This window comes from Mauremys reevesii, linkage group 10 (assembly GCF_016161935.1).
Source record: "Mauremys reevesii isolate NIE-2019 linkage group 10, ASM1616193v1, whole genome shotgun sequence".
Taxonomy (NCBI): domain Eukaryota; kingdom Metazoa; phylum Chordata; order Testudines; family Geoemydidae; genus Mauremys; species Mauremys reevesii.
This window is the reverse complement of record NC_052632.1, coordinates 38,152,728-38,171,583: the sequence shown is the minus strand read 5'-3', so window position 1 is coordinate 38,171,583 and position 18,856 is coordinate 38,152,728. Positions and strand designations below refer to the sequence as shown.

General features: G+C 45.4%; 1 protein-coding gene across 5 annotated transcripts in view; it reads right to left on the bottom strand.

The window, feature by feature from the left end:
* RPP25 (ribonuclease P and MRP subunit p25) overlaps positions 1-18,856 on the bottom strand; it is a 30,106-nt gene that overhangs the window by 9,731 nt on the left and 1,519 nt on the right. Inside the window, exons 2-5 of one of the 5 annotated variants that reach the window (XM_039490312.1) lie at positions 13,393-13,525; positions 12,417-12,501; positions 8,264-8,414; positions 6,383-7,083 (exon numbers count right to left, since the gene is read on the bottom strand). The gene's annotated coding sequence lies outside the window, so the exon portion shown is untranslated. Of the gene's footprint in view, positions 1-6,382; positions 7,084-8,263; positions 8,415-10,664; positions 10,989-11,735; positions 12,502-13,392; positions 13,526-18,856 lie in introns of those variants that run through there. The other 4 variants (XM_039490313.1, XM_039490314.1, XR_005585226.1 and 1 more) reach the window with 4 other exon arrangements.

Below are 18,856 nucleotides of genomic sequence, written 5' to 3'. Positions count from 1 at the left end.
AGGGTGATAAAACAGGGCTAGGGATTGGTGGGATGGCCAGAATGGAGCAACTGGGGAAAGGAGGCAAACCCGGAAAAGAGGCTTGAGTTGAAGGTGGAAGCAAAGGAGTGGAGGGATGTTACAGAGGGAGCTCTGTCAGGGATATAAATGGGTAGGAGGGGCGAGAAGGATTGTGGGCTCGGACCAGGGCAGGTGGGAGTGAATTTGGTAAACAAGGTGAGGTGGTGATTACAGGAAGGGAGCTCTGTGAGAGGGATGAGAAAGAATGGGAGAGCGAGAAGAACCAGAGAAGTGAGTGGTGCCATCAAATCTAGAGCTGTACCACAAATGAGGAGGTCAGGGAAAGGAAGTGAGAGGCAGCAGAGCAGCGGGATGAAGTAATTGAGGAAGAAGATGTGGGACTTGGATGAACTAAAGGGTAAAGGAGCTGAGGATGCAGTTGAAGCTGGACAAGGAATAAAGGGGACAGTCAATAAAACCCATTAAGTAAATCTCATGATACCTTGGTGAGGGGTCATCTTGGGGTGACTCCCCCACCCGTAGCCAGGAAGGCAGCAGTTGCTTGACAGCACTCAACACCACGAGGTAAGAGCTTCAGGAGAAGAAGTGTATCCAGATGAAACTGTGGAATGCGAGCTCCTTATAAAGCATTTGCTCAGGGCACTGAGGCCAACCTCTCTACAACACACACACACACATATATAATATATATAATAACTATACGTAAGCCTATACTCTTACAAACAGTGCCATGCCCTGCCTCGTGATGACAAGAGGTCAGAACCTTGGGGAGCACATCCAACCCAAGCCTGCCTGACAAAATACTCCTTGACACCACATTGGTTCATTGGCTCAGAGAACAGAGTGCCACCTGCTGATTCACTAACACCATTCCCTGCAGCCCCTGAATGCTCCTTATGCTCTGTCATCCAAATACTGATCTGGCCCAATTCTGCTTAGTCTCTGAGCACTGACAGTCCCACACAAGGTGGCATGGCTACAGGAAAACACACTGGTTAAAATAAGGAGGACCAGGAAGAGAGAGGGGACAGGGAAGAGGAACCATATTAATAACGGAGAGCTGGAGTGGAGAGAAAGTAAGGAGTGCAGAGTAACTTGAGATTTTGTCTGCCACATGCAGTCTATTTTCTTTCATCCGAGGTGACCTTGTTCTGGAGTAATTCGGAAAGTCAATGCATACGATACAACAAGGTCACTCCCTCTGCCTCTCTCAATCTCTGTGTCACATCATCCCTTCTCGGGTCTCAGCCAGTCATCACATTGCAGTCTGGGCATGGGTTATCAAGCTGAACCATATGAGGCTTGATTCCTGCTGCATGAGCCACATGCTCCTTGTGTGAGGACATATGCCACATCCAATCCTGTTAGGTTGTATCTGTAATGTTCTGGGGAAATCTACTTCACAATCCTAACCAGGATTTTGGGCCAACTATCTATGAAAGCAGACCCCCAAAAATCCAAGCGAGGTCTTATACTGAGAGTTCAATGCGGCAGGGAACAGGATTTTGAGAGCTTTGTCAGTGCTGGGTGGGTCCCTATGCGGGGTGGGCATGATCAATAAAGCTGGTGGTTGTGTAGCTCAAAATAAAGCCTCAGCGCTTTGATTCAAGGAGTGCCTGGTATTTCTCATGACATGCACTTCAGGTATAATTTCAAAGTATATAGAATCATGTATTCACATGGACTCAGAAGAGACTTTCTTTGGTCCTATGACGTTTGTAATCAAATCTCATTCTCCAGAGCATCAGCCGATCAGAGGTCAGGAATGAATCCTTCCACCCATTTATAGTGCCACACGACTTGCTAGATGCATTACTAGGGACATTTTGCCTTACTCAGAATCATCAGGCTTCGGACAGTGCTGGAAACAGGATGCTGCAATGGATGGACATTGGTGTGATCCAGTGTGGTAAACCTTATGGGCCTGATCCTGAAAGGTGCACAGTGCCCCATGAGGTGCTAAATAAGTGTCCTTGACTCCTATTGACTCCAGCAGGAATTGACAACATGCTGATTTTTTCAAGTGGCACTCAGCACTTTGCTGGATCAGCCCTGTGCTCCTAAATGCATCTGCCCTGCTGGCAACAGAGAGGTGATGCTCAAGTGACTGAATATTTGATAGTCTCATGTGTGGCAGCGATCCAGTGTTTAGAGGTATCAGGGCTTGTCCAGACTAGTTGGAGTCCTCATCTGCTGGGAAGCACTTCAAGGCGAGTAAATAAACGTATGTGTTCTTCTCTCTGAGGAAAGAAACTCCATGTGATAATAATACACTCGTTAATCTTGCATGAAATTAAACTGCCTAATGCATGCAGAGGATATGAGCAGCGAAAGGGTTGTTAGGAAACCATCTGAGACAAGGGAGTTGCCTCTGGGACCATACTGCTGTGGGGGCTCAGGCGCACTTCATCTCCAATTGGCTGCTATAAACCCAGGAAAAGAATCAATTTGTTTCAGGTTCAATTAAAACAGCTGCTTCCCTGACCTTGCTCTTCTGATCTCCTCTGGAAAAGCTAGGGGGAGGCAGAAGGGATGATAATACAGGGGCTCCCATGCAATCATCCTTCCAACTGGAAATGCCCAAGGAATGCCCTTCCCTGGTGCTTTACAATCAGTCTTCTTCACCCTCTTCCATTTCACATGGCATAATGGATACAGTCAATGCAGGAGGGGACACAGGGTGGCTATGGGGTCCCCAGGCAACGAATCCATCCAGAAGTGTTCAAGAGATTTTGGAATAGTCCCCTTTGCCCTGCTAATAAAAAGAAAATTTAAACAGAGATGCCAGCAGTCAAAGTTACTAACACACAGGCATCTAGAGCTCTATTCTGTAATAAGCAACACTAATGGCAATCTTGCTGTAATGACTGCTTCATTGATGATAAGTGATGCTACAAGCAGGTCTAGGTATAGGAAAGAGTTCTTTATTAACTCGTGTTCTGAGTCTCAGAATCTCTTTCAATGTGCAGAGTTGGCCTCAGGATAATTCTCAGTTCTTGGGCTCTCCAGCAAGCTTGACATCTTGACAGACTCATGTTCGGTACTTTCTGACTCTCCATTGAATCTGTTGGCTCATAGATGCCTCCTATGGGTTCATCAGAGCATTTGTCTCTCCTGGGTGGTCCCCTCACATGACCTGGGAGCCAATGCACTATTCATGACTCCTTTAGTTTTTTCTTTCCTGTGTCTTTCCCAAGGCTGGATCCACATTGGAGAGCCCTACTCCAGGGCCAGTAGATCTCTGGATGAGCAGTTGTAATAACTCATTTGCTTCTACCAGGTCCACAGCTGGGCTAAACTCCTGTCTGTGTGACATGGTTCACTGTGCGAGTCACAGGTGCTGAATTTTGTTTTTCCGGTGGGTGTGTCTCTTTGCCCCCTGGGACCACAAAAGATTAATCTGGTCCTGCGGGTGCTGAGCACCCCATTATTTTTTTTGGTGGGTGCTTGAGCCCTGGAGCACCCATGGAGTCGGTGCCTATTGTGCAAGTTGCTGGGCTCCAGAACTTCTAACAGACTTATCACTGTTGCCAGGTTTCATTAGCAATAAGTGATGCAGCAGGCAGAGCTGTAGGAAAGCGATCTTGTGCTCCCTATCTGTCTGTCTATCTCCACCTATTGTCTCTTAGCTTGTAAGCTCTTTGGGACAGGGGCCTTTTTTTGTTCTGTATTTGTACACAACCTAGCAGAATGTGGTGCTGGCCCATGACTGTGGCTCCTAGGCCCTACTGCATTACAAACAAAACAATAATACTTAATAAATAATTAATAATTAACAAACAGGTTGAGACACAGTTTGAGGTGGCAGCCTTGCTCTGGTTTGCATTCCTCAGCCCCAGGTGTTATGCCAAACCAGAACCCTCCTGAGATCTCACCCTCCTTCAGTTTTACTCATCATACTGTAATGTCTGCGACCTTCCCATCTGATCCTCCCTGCCTCTCCCCCTCACTTTTAAAGTAATCTTTCCTCTCCCCTTCTCCTGCTGCAGTCAATGAGAGTTAAGCATGTGTTTAAACTCAAGTATGTGCTTAAGTGCCTTGCTGAATGAGGGCCATGGAAAGTCCACTAGCCCATACTGATTTATACTACATTTGAAATATAAAATAATAATTGTTAATTATAAGCCACATAAAACAACTCAAGACTTCCTAATTCTCAGCCCCATTCGCTAGGTTACCCCTCTCTCTGCCCAGTGATGAATACAGAACTAATAATTCTGGAGGGATTTTCAAAGGCACCAATGGGAGTTAGGCACCCAATTGCCATTGACTTTCAGTGGCATTTAGACCCCTAACTGCCTTTTGGTCTTCCTCCATTTTGAGTTTCTTTAATATCTTTCATCTGAAGATCTCAAAGCACATCAGAGAGATAAATTAAGGCTTATGACTCTCCTGTGATGTAGTCCCAATTTTTACATTGCAAGTTGGGAAACTGAGGCACACAGAAAGAGGAAGTAGCTTGGCCAAGTCCATGGCAAAGCCAGGAGCAGAACCAGTCCTGTACAATGTTTCTGCCTAAAGCACCCTGGAATCTTCACCAATAATTCTGACATGCATGGTTCACTACATTTGTATTTGTATAGCCCTTTTAAACAGACCCTTGATTCCCAGTAGTCCGATAATTGCAAGTAATACCACTGAGCATGACTGCTCATTGTGCAATGGAAGCAGGTTACTTCAGTTGTATGGGCTTATGTTTCAATTAGCCTGTTCATCTATGCCAGGCCATCTCCAGCATGAGTGGAAAATAGCAGAGCTCAAGATAATCCTTATTTAGAGAGTGTGTGTGAGACAGAGAGAAAGAAAGAGAGAGAGAGAGGGCAATTCTTCTTTACACTATCCCCTTTACACTATTCCAACAGTGTAAAAGGACTTGACAGTAGAGCTGGTCAGAACATTTTTATCAAAACAGTATTCCATCGGAAAATGCCCTGTAGTAAAAATTGACATTTTTCACAAAATTGTATCAATTTTGGCAAAAATATTTTAAAAAATTGAAAAAAGTTTTGAAAATGCTGAAATGACCTTTGACATTTTAGGAATGAAGTTTCAATTTTTCATTTCAAAACAACTTTTCATTTCAAAAAGTATTTTATAATAAAATAAGTAAAAAGGGTTGAAACTGAAACTAAACATTTCAAATTCACAGAAGAGAAACATTTTGATTGGCCCAAAACTAATTTTTTTCAGATTTTTGTTTCACAAAATAATTCAAAATTTTGCCTTTTCATCCTGAATTAGGAGGAATGTTTTCTGAATTCTCAATTATTTTAGCAGGACCTAAAAATCCATTTTTCAATCAACTGTACTTTACTGTAAATCTAACTTATATTTACACCCTGTGCACTGCCAGAAGTGGTGTACATGAGAGTTGGGTCCACCAGAGTCTTTTTTTGCACCCTGCCTACACGGGCTACATCACTGGTATAAGAAATTAGTTGATGCGTATTACGTGGGTAAAATGGGACATGAACTGGGAAACTGAAATGTCTCTGTTAGTTCACAATTGAAAGCCACCAGTTGTTGCATGATGGTGAATTTATTAGAACGCTTTTCCCCAAGCATCGAGGTTTAGTTAAAACAAAACAAACAAAAACAATCAGGGTCTGAAGAAGCAAAGCTAGTTCAGAATAGTTAGTAGTTGGCGAAATAATAAAAGTAAAACTTTGTCTTGATCTGGATCAACGAGTCACCAAAGGGAATCTCACTCAGTGAAGAACACAACCACAAGAGAACTACATGAGTAAAGCCAGGGGTCTGATTCTTCGTTGCCCTGCACCTTGTGTACTTATTTATCCTAGTGCAAAGTGCACATGAAAAGTTACCATTCTGATGAGGTAGCATTTTCCACCCAGTTTGTCCAGGTGTTTAAAGTCTGTTTATTTTCAGTTTAGCGCCAAATACACATTTTTCCCCATTGAGCAAGCATTTTTGTAGATAGACAAATATTGTGCTTTGGCATTCTGCTATTTCCACTGCTTCTGGGGACAATAGTCTCCCCCTACACAATAGTCAGGAACAGTGTGTGCATAGCCAGTTTATAAGGTACACTGTATTAGATGGAAGAGGTACATGACGCTATGAATTGTGGAGCCCCAAACCATAAGTATAAAAATCAATGATTAACTAGTAACAATTTTAGGAAAAATGCTTATTAAATTCTTCTTTTTGCAGCTTGCATTTTGAATCCCACTAGCATTGTGGGGAAGGGGGTGGGGAGTACTAGGCAAATTGCTTGAGTTCCACCCTGAATGGCAGCATATAAAAATCCTGGCTTGTATAAATAAGTTAATAGGCTCATAAGCCAGAAATTCCTCCCATCCATATATTAATAACAATAAACATGGCAGCAGAAACTTACCAGGATCTGGCTCCTGCTCTGGTGCTAGTTCTGATGCCGGTTCCTCAGCAGGCTGCACCCCATGGCCATCCCCAGATAGGTCCTCCAAGTACAGACTCAGGATATGAGGTAGCTGCTCTAGTGGCATAACCTCTTCAGTTACTGGCCTCAACTCCAGAGTCACTTCTTGCCCTTCATCTAGTGGCTGTCTCTCCTCCAGTGGTGCCTGTGATTGGGGGAGGGGAGTGTTAATAAGGTCACCATCCCTGCTCAGGAGACTCTTATGCACCACTGTGGGTTCAGTGCCTGCTACAGTTCCAAGTAACCAATTGTATTTCTCATAAAAGAGATATGCATATGGAGAGTTCTCAGTGGTGCTGTTGGCATCCTTGACTTTGTGGTACTCTGTCTTCAGCTGCTTGATGCATTATCTGTGTTGTTTGGTTATCCAGCCAATCCCCAATGCTGCCAGCTTCTTGGATATAGTTTTGTAGACACGATCATTTCTCGAACTGTTGCTAACGTCATATGTCTTGCTTGCCTTGCACCAGAGATTAACCAGAATTTGGCTGTGTTTCTCTGGCCAGTTAGAACTTTATCGTACTGCTGTCCATAGCTAATACATGTCAGCATTGATTGTGTTTCCAGTTGAGCAGCCCACATGGAAATGAAGGGTTAAATGCTGAGCAGCTACATTTGAATCAGGAGGTTGCTTCTGGTTCCTGGGAAGTGAGTGGCAAATTTTGTAATTCAAGGGCTGGGAAGCAAAGCCCCAGGGGCTTGTGGGATACTTCTGGCAGACTCTCCACACCTGATTTTGGGGACATGGGCTTGAGCCGTGACCACACTGCAAAATGCCTGGGCTTTGACTCATGTTACAGAGAGACTTGGGCTCTGACCTATCCCTAGCAGGGTCTGTGGTCCTGAGTAGAGGGGCTACTGGCCTAAGTCAAACTAATTTCTGTCTGGATAGAAGGGAGGTTTAGGCTTAGACCTGAGTCAGATCCCAGGGTTAGTGTGCTGTTTAGACATACCCTGAGAGGCTGGGCTGGATGTGACAGGCTTCCACAAAGGAAGGGATCCTCCCATCACTGGCCGTACAGCTGCTCCTGCACCCACTGCTGAAGCTACAGCTCCCACATTATGGGAAACAATGATTTGTGGATCTGTGTAAGAGTGGATCCACCACTTCTTTTCTGATCCACCTTCTGTGTCTCCCTACCCCGTATCCTACTGCATGACAGCACAGAGAGAACCCAGGGATCTGGGCTCCACAGAGCCCAGGGGATGCTGCACACCCTGTGCAGGATCTCCAAATCCTGCCTCTCACCCAAGTTTTATGTTTCCATTGGGCATAGGGAAGGGAATGGAATTGACCCCTTTATTAATCACTGCAAATATTACAAACTGATGGGAAAGTACCCAACGGGACAAAGAGCATTTATAGAATTAGGGGAGCTGCCAGAGTTACAATGGGCAAGGCCCCTGTATCAAGTTGGGGTCCCAGATAGAGAGGGCGCACCCCCATACACCATCCTGTGGTTACATACAGAGCAGCACTGGGGAGAACACAGCCTACAGCTTAAGACCCTACACCGATGGAACAGAGAGAGCACTCAAGCACTTCCTTTTAGTATCCATCACTTTGCCTATATGTCATACATCATCAGTCTACAATATTTTTCTTCTAGACTAAGGATTCCATCAATGTATTGATCTGTGAGTGTGAATTCCATATTGTCAGCCTTTCAGCCTTTGATCAGACCTATGCCTTTGCTTCTCTGAGAGGGGTTAGCATTTTAACAACTTTTCCAACACCCCGGTAGACAACTTTTCATGTGTGTGTGTTCTCCTGACCTGATCCTCCTTGCTTATTACTAGGGTGTGACAGGGTTCACTCACCTTGAGAGGTGCCTTCTTGTGGCCGTCTCTGGGGATTAGCTCCACTCAGGTCTGATGCCCCCTTCCTTGCACCGTGACCCATCTCTCTCCAGGACTCAGGGTGCTCCTTCTTCATGACTCAGCCCTCTGGCCATGTCACTATAGTCCTCCCCTTCCAAAGTAACAAGACCAGCTGTCTGGTTGGCATCTCCAGTGCTCCTGGGCCACTTCCCAGTGGCTGGTATGGGAACCCAGGTCCACCCTCTACTCTCGGGTGCCTATACAAGCAGCTAATGTCTGCACAGACCTATCCCTTACTGCTGTTTCCCTGGGCTTCTTCCTACCTAGCCTTCTCAGGATTCCTTTCCCCACAATTTCTCTGGGGTTGACCTTTCTTCTAGGGCTAGAACCCCGGGCTCATTCTCCCTCCTGGGATTTCACCTCCCGCTGCTCTCGGCTCCCAGAGAGTGACTGCAGACTCTCCCTGCAGACTCTTTCTATGCAAACTTCCTGGCTTTACAATCCAGCCTATTCCAGCCCATCAGACTTCTTATTCAGTTAAATCTGGCTCTCCCTCCAAGTGCAGCCAGGTATCTAATTGGTGCCACAGGCCCACATTAACCCTTTCAGGCCCTGTGTGGGGTACACACCTTATCACATGTCTACATCCATACAGGGCCGCCCAGAGGATTCCGGGGGCCCGGGGTCTTCGGCGGCAGGGGGCCCTTCTGTTCCGGGACCCGCCGCCGAAGTGGCCCGAAGACCCGCGGCGGGAGCCCCCCGCCGCCGAATTACCGCCGAAGCGGGACCCGCCGCCGAAGCGCAGCCCGGTCTTCGGCGGTAATTCGGTGGCGGGGGGGGGCCTTCGGGGCACTTCGGCGGCGGGTCCCGGAACAGAAGGGGCCCCCCACCGCCGAAGACCGGGCTGCGCTTTGGCGGCGGGTCCCGCTTCCCGCCCCGCCCCCTTACCCGAGCGCGTCTCCGGCGGGGCCTGAGCTCTGTACCGCTCAGAGCCGCGTGGTGAGGGGGTGGGGCTGGGAACTCAGCCCGGAGCTCGCAGCCCCGCCCCCTCCCTACGCCGCTCTGAGCGGGGCGGGGCTCAGCCGGAGACTCGGCGCTCGATGCACCGAGGCTCCAGGAGAGGGGCGGAGGCGGGAGCTTCCGCTCTTCTCTTGGGGGCCCCTGCGGAGCCCAGGGACCGGGGCAAATTGCCCCCTTTGCCCCCCCCTCTGGGCGGCCCTGCATCCATATGACGAAATGGGTATTCACCCATGAAAGCTTATGCTCCGCTACGTCTGTTAATCTATAAAGTGCCATAGGAGTCTTTGTCACCTTATCACATACAACTTCTGTTTTGCAGGGATGCCCAGAGTGGGGGCAAGTGGGGCAATTTGCCCCAGGCCCCGCAGGGGCCCCGCGAGCCCTGGCCCGGCAGCGGTCTGGGTCTTCGGTGGCATTTCAGCGGCAGGGGGGCCCTTCAGTGCTGCTGAAGATGCGGAGCAACTGAAGGGTCTCCTGCCCCCGAAGACCCAGACTGCCACCGGGTGAGTACAAGCACCGCAACTCCCCTGCTTTGCCCCAGGCCCCCTGAATCCTCTGGGCAGCCCTGCTGTTTTGAGGGGTTTATTAATGTAATTGTTCAGGATTTATTTTGAACATTTTAAAAATTCTATATAGATGTCCAAAAATTGGGGGTTTAGGGGGCTCTCTCTTTGTATATAGCACTGCATTAAAGCAAACTAGGGAATCTTTAGTGTGCACAAGGAGGGTCTACACAGACCAATTAATGCACAACACATTAGTGCAGTTTAGAAATCACACCCCCTATGATGCTCATTACTGCTCCATGTAAACAAGCCCCTAGGTACAAAGCAGGGAGCAGGGACATTACCTACATAAACAAACTGCACTGGAAAGAGGTGACGTTAACATGAACTGACTAAACATTTCTGGTGTTTATTGGATAAACACTGATTTCATTTTTCTGTATCTGGTGGGGTATTTATTGGTGTTTGTTGGTTAAAACCTACAGTCAGAAGCCCTACTTATTGTATATAGGCTTGGTAGGATTCTATATTATATTGTCCTTAAAAGTAAAATTCTCCATACACACAGAAATAAACTAAATAAAACATCCATCAATTGTAATCAAACAGGTCAAAGACACTGTGAGGATGGGAGTGGTCTCTGCTCTGCCCGGTTAGTGCGGCCTTCCCCTAGGGATCTGGTATTCCAAGGCCCCTCTGATGGGTAGGGAGCCCCCTGCAGCCCCACTGTGAAACTGAAAATTTAAATAGATAAACATTTTAAAAAATGCTTAAAAATCAACATTGATATTATCCATCAAATTTACAAAAAAATAAAAATGTAATTCTGCCAAGCCTAATTCTATACTAATACTAATAATAATTTACAGTAGTACCTCTTGTCTGCTGGGAGCATTCTAAACACTCAGGAAGGAAAGTCCTGGAGGCACTCACACAATTTAAAGACAAACAGACAGAAATTAGGGGAAAATGGAACAGGAACAACAATAGGCAAATTATATAGAATTTATATATATGCCAACTTGATTCACTATAGGCAGCATAGCAGAAGTGAGTCTTTAAAAGGTGATTACGTGCGAACAGGGTACTGCCTTGAGGGTGAACTTGTGGGGAAGTTGAACTGTGCTTGGGGGACATATGGAGGAAGATGCAGAGGTAACTATGAGAAGCTGATAAATAGGCAGGCAAGGCTGAGGCACTGGCAAGCAGAAGTGGTGAGGGCCAACTCTAAGGGTATGGCTAAACTTGCAGCTGTACAGCGCCGCCGCAGGAGCGCTCCCGCAGGAGCGCTTTGAAGTGCGAGCGTGGTCGCGGCGCCAGCGCTGGGAGAGAGCTCTTACAGACACGCTCTCAGCGCTGGGGCACTGTTTACACTGGCGCTTTACAGCACTGTAACTTGCTGCACTCGGGGGGTGTTTTTTCACACCCCTGAGCCAGAAAGTTGCAGCACTGTAAAGCGCCAGTGTAGCCAAGGCCTTAGGCCAGGTCTACACTACAGACCTTTATTGGTATAACTACGTCACCCAGGGGTGTGAATAGTCCACACCCCTGAGCAACATAGTTATACTGACTTAACCCCTTGTATAGACAGTGCTATGTCAATAGGAGAGCTTCTCCCACTGACATAGCTACTGCCTCTTGGGGAGGTGGATTAACTACGCCGATGGGAGAAGCTCTCCTGTTGGCATAGTAGCATCTTCACTAAAGCGCTACAGTGGTGCAGCTGCAGTGCTGTATGTGTAGACAAGCCCTTAGGCCATGTCTACACTAGACAGCTTATAGCAGCACAGCTGCACCGATGCAGCTGCATCACTGTAAGATTGCTTGTGTAGCCGGTCTATGCCGATGGAAGAGAACTCTCCTGTTGGCATAATAAAACTACCTCTATGAGCAGTGGTAGCTATTTCTGTGGGAGAAGCTCATCAGTTCTTCTGTTGGTGTAACTTATGTCACTCAGGGGTATGTTTTTTCACATCCCTGAGTGACATAAGTTATACCGACAAAAGTGGTAATGTAGACATGGCCTTAGAGATTTGTCAATAGTGATGGCAGGAAAAGGAAAGGATGGATCTTGAAGATGCTAAGAAGGAAGAAGTGGCAGGATTGGGATATGGTCTGGCTGTGTGGGACAAGATAAAGTGGGGGAGTCATAAACAACTCCAAGATTGAGGGTTTGAGTGATGGAGTGAATGATGGTGTTGTCAACAGAGGAAGAGAAGGGGAAAAGAGGAGAAGGTTTGGGAGAGAAGAAAAAGAGTTCCATTTTAGCCATGTTCAATTTAAGATGATGACAAAGCATCCAAGAGGCACATAGGAATGGATGGAAGCAGACAGTTTAGTGGTGGAATGCAAGATTTTCAAATCATCAACATAGAGATGATTTTTAATATCACTCTGCTGTGAAGTGCTGGATTGAAACCCCAGGACAAGCTCTATGGCAAGCTTCCCATGTGGCCATAGCAATGTATCTCAACTTCCAAGAGGCCAGTTTTGATGCATATTAACAAGGCAATGTGAAAGAAGCATGCACTCCTGCTGCCCACAGTGTACCAGAGCTGAAGTTTTCAAGGCTGACAGTTCAGTGCCAGAACTAAATTCACTCCAGGTAGATAAGGAAAGGAATTTACCTAAAATGGAAAAGAACATCATCCCTTGGCCCAGCTGTTGTGAGCTAATGTCCATCTGCTTTCAGAACATCTTTTTCTGTAAAACCTGTCAACAGATGGAAATTTGGGGGAAATAGCTTTACAGAAATGGCTATATTAAAACTCTAGATGGAGGACCTGAGAAAAGATCAGTGTGTCAGGCAGAAACAGATGGACAGAAGTGGGGAGAGAAAGGGATGGAGGCAGAGAGACAGGTAGAAAAAGAATAAGTAGCAAAGAAAACAGAGAGGAAAACACAGGAAGAGACGGGGAAGGAGCTGTTTCCTAGGTATGTGAACTAACAAATAGATCTTTAAGATAATACTCTGTGTGATCAGGTAAAATCAACAGATGAGTTTGTTATACACTTATGATGGTTAACTCCCTTCCAGAAGATGGAAACATCCAGTCATTTGTGTATGCCACAAGGCCTTACTCTATTGTGTGAGTCCAGTATCACTGTGTTTCATTTTACCAGGATGTCAAAGAATGTGAGGATTTTTCATGTTTGCAAATGCTTTTCATTTTAAACAGAGTATATATAGATATTCTAACTTGTATTCACAGGAGAGAATATTGAGTACTGTATGGTGTGCAGAAAGTGTCAGAGCACCCTCTTGAGGTCCGAGTAAGACATTACATTAACTAGAGAGAAAAGTAAGTGATAAATTGGACCAACTTCTGTTGTTTCTCTCACCACCAAGAAAAGATATTACCTCACCCACCTTGTCTCTCTAATATCCTGGGACCAAAATGGCAATAACACTTCATATTGCATTAACAAGTCAGTAAGCTAGAGTCCTCATGCAAAGTTATCATAGTTTTCAATAGATGATTTAAAATAATATGTTCTTGGTTTTTTAAAAAAATGTTTCTGTCTCTCTCTAATTTTTCTGCATGTGGAACCTGATTCAAAATGATTAGACTTCCATTGACTTTAATGGGCATTGGACCAGACCTTTAGAACTTGAGTTGTTAAAGCTAAAGGCAGTGTGTCCAGTGGTTAGATGACTGGGTCCTCTGCTTTGCCACTGAGTCACTATATGACTTTGGGCAGTTCATTTATTCTCTCTGTTCCTCAGCTTCCCCATCTGTGAAACAAAAATAACAATCCTTTACCCACCTTGACTAAAAAATAATGATTTTTGTCCCAGGTTGGGATCCTGGGATGAAAGGAACTATGCAAATACAACATATTAATTAATTAATGTTTTCTCAAACTGTGAATTAACAACCAGACTGATTTTCCCATATTGTTAAATGGGAGGGGCTCTCAGGGTATTCCCAATGGGAAAAGGGGGTTGTGGTATCACAAAGGATGAGAAGCACTGAAGTTAATTAACATCAAACAACAATATTAATAGTTATTATTTAGTGCTGTTTGCATATTATCATTGACTGACATTTATGGGGAACATTAAAACAGACATTTTGCTACATTACACCCTTCCTTGTCTCTGTGTGCAATATTTTGAGAGGTGGATCCATCTGTCTCTCTCCTGATTATATTCTGGTCTTGGCAGACATACATTTCTGACTCTCTTGAGCAGTTACATTTGATCTACTGAAAAACACTCTGTTTCTTTAGTGAACAGGGCTGGAGGCTGAAGGTCTCTGTTTAGATTGTCAGCTCTTTGAGGCAGGGAGCATCTTTTTTTTTCTATGTTCATATAGCATCTGGCACAATAGGATCCTAGACCGTAACTGGGGCTTCTATGTGCTACCTCAATACAAATAATAAATAATAATAATATATACAGAATGGCTATACCATTGTCAGTGTCAGTGCAAGCTTCTCCCTCCATTCATGTATGCACATACCCCTGAAGGGTTCATCTCCAGGGCTGAGAGGAGAGCTCAGCCGCCATGCCCCAGAGAATCCTTGACTACATTGCTGAGACTGCAAAAATGGACCCCAAGCTGTACCAGTTGTGCTGGTGGTTTTGTGATGTGCCTACTTGTCCACTAGGAACCATGATGAGACCGCCAAACTCAAGTCACATTACAGAGCCTGTATTATGGAGGAGCTTTCACATATGACCTGTTGCATGGGCATGGTTTGCCCTTTTGAGGCCATCTTGTAGCTGTTGCCCAAGAATCCCAGCACTTTTGGGAGACACTGTCAGTAGTGCACAAGCTGTCTGTCCTTTCTTTTCCATCTCTGCTAATAAAACCCTGGGCTTCTTTTGCATCAACTGCTGCAATCTTCTTCCTGGTCTCTCTGCATTTCACCTCTCCAAACTCCAATCAATCCAAAACACTGATGCTAAAGTTATCATTTTTCCTGCAGCTTCAATCAAGGCAAACTCTTCTCCCCTCTCCCTCAAATCCCTTCATTGGCTTTCCACTCTTTTTTCTGCATCACATTCAAGTTCCTCCTCGTCACCATCAAGTCTGCAAAACTTGACTCCTATCTTGACTCATGAGTCTGTGGCCTGTTTGTATGATTTGATGATCTGGTAGCACTCATACCACAGACATTGGTGTATAATAAACACTAGATAGATTACATGGATACATCTCTATTCTAATGCCATGCTATATCCCATTTATTTCTGAATTCACCTTTATGCTCTTTGCACCCTCTCCAACTCCTACTTCATACCTCTGGAATGAATGATCATAATTTGGCCCTAAGCATTTAAGAAAAATATACAGCATGAGATTAAAGGCACCAAAAGTGGGTGGACTACTGCAGTTAATCCTGACCCTAGTTTACAGTATCATTCATGTCTATTACAACATACTTATAAATAGATTGGATGGAATTCAAACTTTTATTTGGCTGCTCAAGTATCTTGAATCCCAGATTTGAACGGAGAGGAATCAATAATTGAAAAGATTCCTTCTATATCTAGTTAAACAAGCTGTGAGAGCTAAGCAACTGGAAATTCAATGGAGGGAAAGCTCATGGGAAAGAAACCAAGCTAAACTGATTGGGATATTTCTTGAAATGAACAAAGTGCTTTCTTCCCAGACTCAGACCTAGTTATTCTGCGAAGGATGCTGCCCAGATGTAAAGCTGTCACTGGGATAAGCATTTTAATGATTTCTTGTTGCCTTATTTTTTGTAGTTTGAAAATATTTCCACCATGAATTTAATTTATTTTGCTTTTGAGAACTTGACCTTGTAACGGGTTGGACTCACCCCCGCGGCGCCTCCTGCTGGTGACTCTGGGAATTAGCTCTTTTCCAGCGCTGGAGCGCCCTCTGCAGGCTGGTGATCCTCCGGTCCTCTGGCCCCCGTGTCCCTCCCTGGACCCGGTGCCCTTTTACATGGGGTGCTGCCCCCTAGCAGTAACCCCTATTCTCTCAGGGTTTCCCCTGCCTCGGGAACCCCCCACCCTACTATCCCCACTTCGCCTCAGTAGTGGCTACTGCCCAGTCTCTATCTAGCCCCCATTCGCTGGGGCCAACTGCAGTATCCAGTACTCATCATCGGCAAAGGGGTTTTGGACCTGCTGCCTTTGCTTACCCCTTGCAACCCCCAGTACCTTTAGCCCTCTGCTAGGCCGCAGCCTGGGGTTTTCTAGGCTGGAGCTTCTCCAGCCTTTCCCCAGCCCTGCTTCACCCTAGGTACCTTGTTTGGCTACTAAGCAGCCAGGCCCATCTCTCTCTGAAGGCAGAGAGAGACTGTCTGGGCTTCTAGCTTCCCTGGCCTTCTTATAAGGCCCTTGGCTCAGTCTGGGGCATGGCCTCACCTGCAGCCACTCCCTCAATCAGCCCAGCTTTTAGAGCAGCAGCTCTCAAGCCCTGCCAGGCCACTTTTAAACCCCTCACAGCAGGAGCAGGGTCCACCCTGCTACAGACCTGTTAAAAGGACAAATATGAGCCAAATCGTCCTCTCAAGCTCATCACCAGACCAACCCTGTAATAGACCAAATAGTTCCAACAAGACACAAGTGAAATTCTACCTCCACCGAAGTCAGTGGTAAAAATCCCATTGATTTCAATAGGCAGGATTTCATCCACTGATGACTGCTATACCCCCTATCCTACAATTATCAGAACACAAAAGCAGAGCCTCCAGAACTCTCAGAAGCAGGGCAGTCCACCAAACTATTCCTGCCCTTTCATAGGGGTTGTCATCTGCAATGCAAAATCTCATATATTACATAGAATCATAGAATCTCAGGGTTGGAAGGGACCTCAGGAGGTCATCTAGTCCAACCCCCTGCGAATCAGCGAATCAGGTTCTGGTCTCACTGAAAATTAACCCAAGTTAGAAGCCTGCTGAAATATTCATATCTAATCAGGTTGTGATGATGGCCACATTGCTGGATAGACGGATAGATGCCATCAAGGAGGTTTTTCCCCATCTAGAAGCAATTTGGGATTTACATGCTCATAGAGGCAGGTCTATCCATTCTGTTTTTTATGCACACTCTTTATCCTCTGTGTGATCTCTTAATTCCAGCATACATTCATCTTGTCTTCTAATTTGGCAACAGATCCCAGTTGTCTCCTTTGGTTCTTAGATGGAGGGGTAATCCTGCCAATGCACAAAGAGCTCCATTGATTTCCACCTGTGACTTGCTCACTCCTTAACCTGTTCTTTTGCTATTATTTAGAAAAGCTGGATGTGCATAAGTCCATGGGTCCAGATCTAATGCATCCAAGGGTGCTGAGGGAGTTGGCTGATGTGATTGCAGAGCCATTGGCCATTATCTTTGAAAACTCGTGGCGATCCGAGGAGGCCCCGGATGATTGAAAAAAGGCAAATATAGTGCCCATATTTAAAAAAGGGAAGAAAGAGAACCTGGGGAACTACAGACTGGTCAGCCTCACTTCAGTCCCTGGCAAAATCATGGAGCAGGTACTCAAGGAATCCATTTTGAAGCACTTGGAGGAGAGGAAGGTGATCAGGAACAGTCAACATGGATTCATCAAGGGCAAGTCATGCCTGACCAACCTGATTGCCTTCTATGATGAGATAACTGGCTCTGTGGATATGGGGAAAGTGGTGGATGTGATATATCTTGACTTTAGCAAAGCTTTTGATATGGTCTCCCACAGTATTCTTGCCAGCAAGTTAAAAAAGTATGGATTGGATGAATGGACTATAAGGTGGATAGAAAGCTGGCTAGATTGTCGGGCTCAATGGGTAGTGATCAACGGCTTGATGTCTAGTTGGTAGCTGGTATCAAGCGGAGTGCCCAAGGGGTTGGTCCTGGGACTGGTTTTGTTCAACATCTTTATTAATGATCTAGATGATGGGATTAATTGCACCCTCAGCAAGTTTGCAGATGACACTAAAATGGGGGGAGCAGTAGATACGGAGGATACTAAACTACTCAAGATAGTTAAGACCAAAGCAGATTGTGAAGAACTTCAAAAAGATCTCACAAAACTAAGTGATTGTGCAACAAAATGGCAAATGAAATTTAATGTGGATAAATGTAAAGTAATGCACATTGGAAAAAATAACCCCAACTATACATACAACATGATGGGGGCTAATTTAGCTACAACAAGTCAGGAAAAAGATCTTGGAGTTATCGTGGATAGTTCTCTGAAGATGTCCACGCAGTGTGCAGAGGCGGTCAAAAAAGCAAACAGGATGTTAGGAATCATTAAAAAGGGGATAGAGAATAAGACTGAGAATATATTATTGCCCTTATATAAATCCATGGTACGCCCACATCTCGAATACTGTGTACAGATGTGGTCTCCTCACCTCAAAAAAGATATTCTAGCACTAGAAAGGGTTCAGAAAAGAGCAACTAAAATGTTTAGGGGTTTAGAGAGGGTCCCATATGAGGAAAGATTAAAGAGGCTAGGACTCTTCAGTTTGGAAAAGAGGAGACTAAGGGGGGACATGATAGAGGTATATAAAATCATGAGTGATGTTGAGAAAGTGGATAAGGAAAAGTTATTTACTTATTCCCATAATACAAGAACTAGGGGTCACCAAATGAAATTAATAGGCAGCAGGTTTAAAACAAATAAAAGGAAGTTCTTCTTCACGCAGCGCACAGTCAACTTGTGGAACTCCTTACCTGAGGAGGTTGTGAAGGCTAGGACTATAACAATGTTTAAAAGGGGACTGGATAGATTCATGGTAGCTAAGTCCATAAATGGCTATTAGCCAGGATGGGTAAGAATGGTGTCCCTAGCCTCTGTTCGTCAGAGGATGGAGATGGATGGCAGGAGAGAGATCACTTGATCATTGCCTGTTAGGTTCACTCCCTCAGGGGCACCTGGCATTGGCCACTGTCGGTAGACAGATACTGGGCTAGATGGACCTTTGGTCTGACCCGGTACGGCCTTTCTTATGTTCTTATGTTCTTATAGGGATAGGGTCCAGAGTGACCTAGACAAATTGGAGGATTGGGCCAAAAGAAATCTGATGAGGCTCAAAAAGGACAAGTGCAGAGTCCTACACTTAGGAAGGAAGAATCCCATGCACCACTACAGGCTGG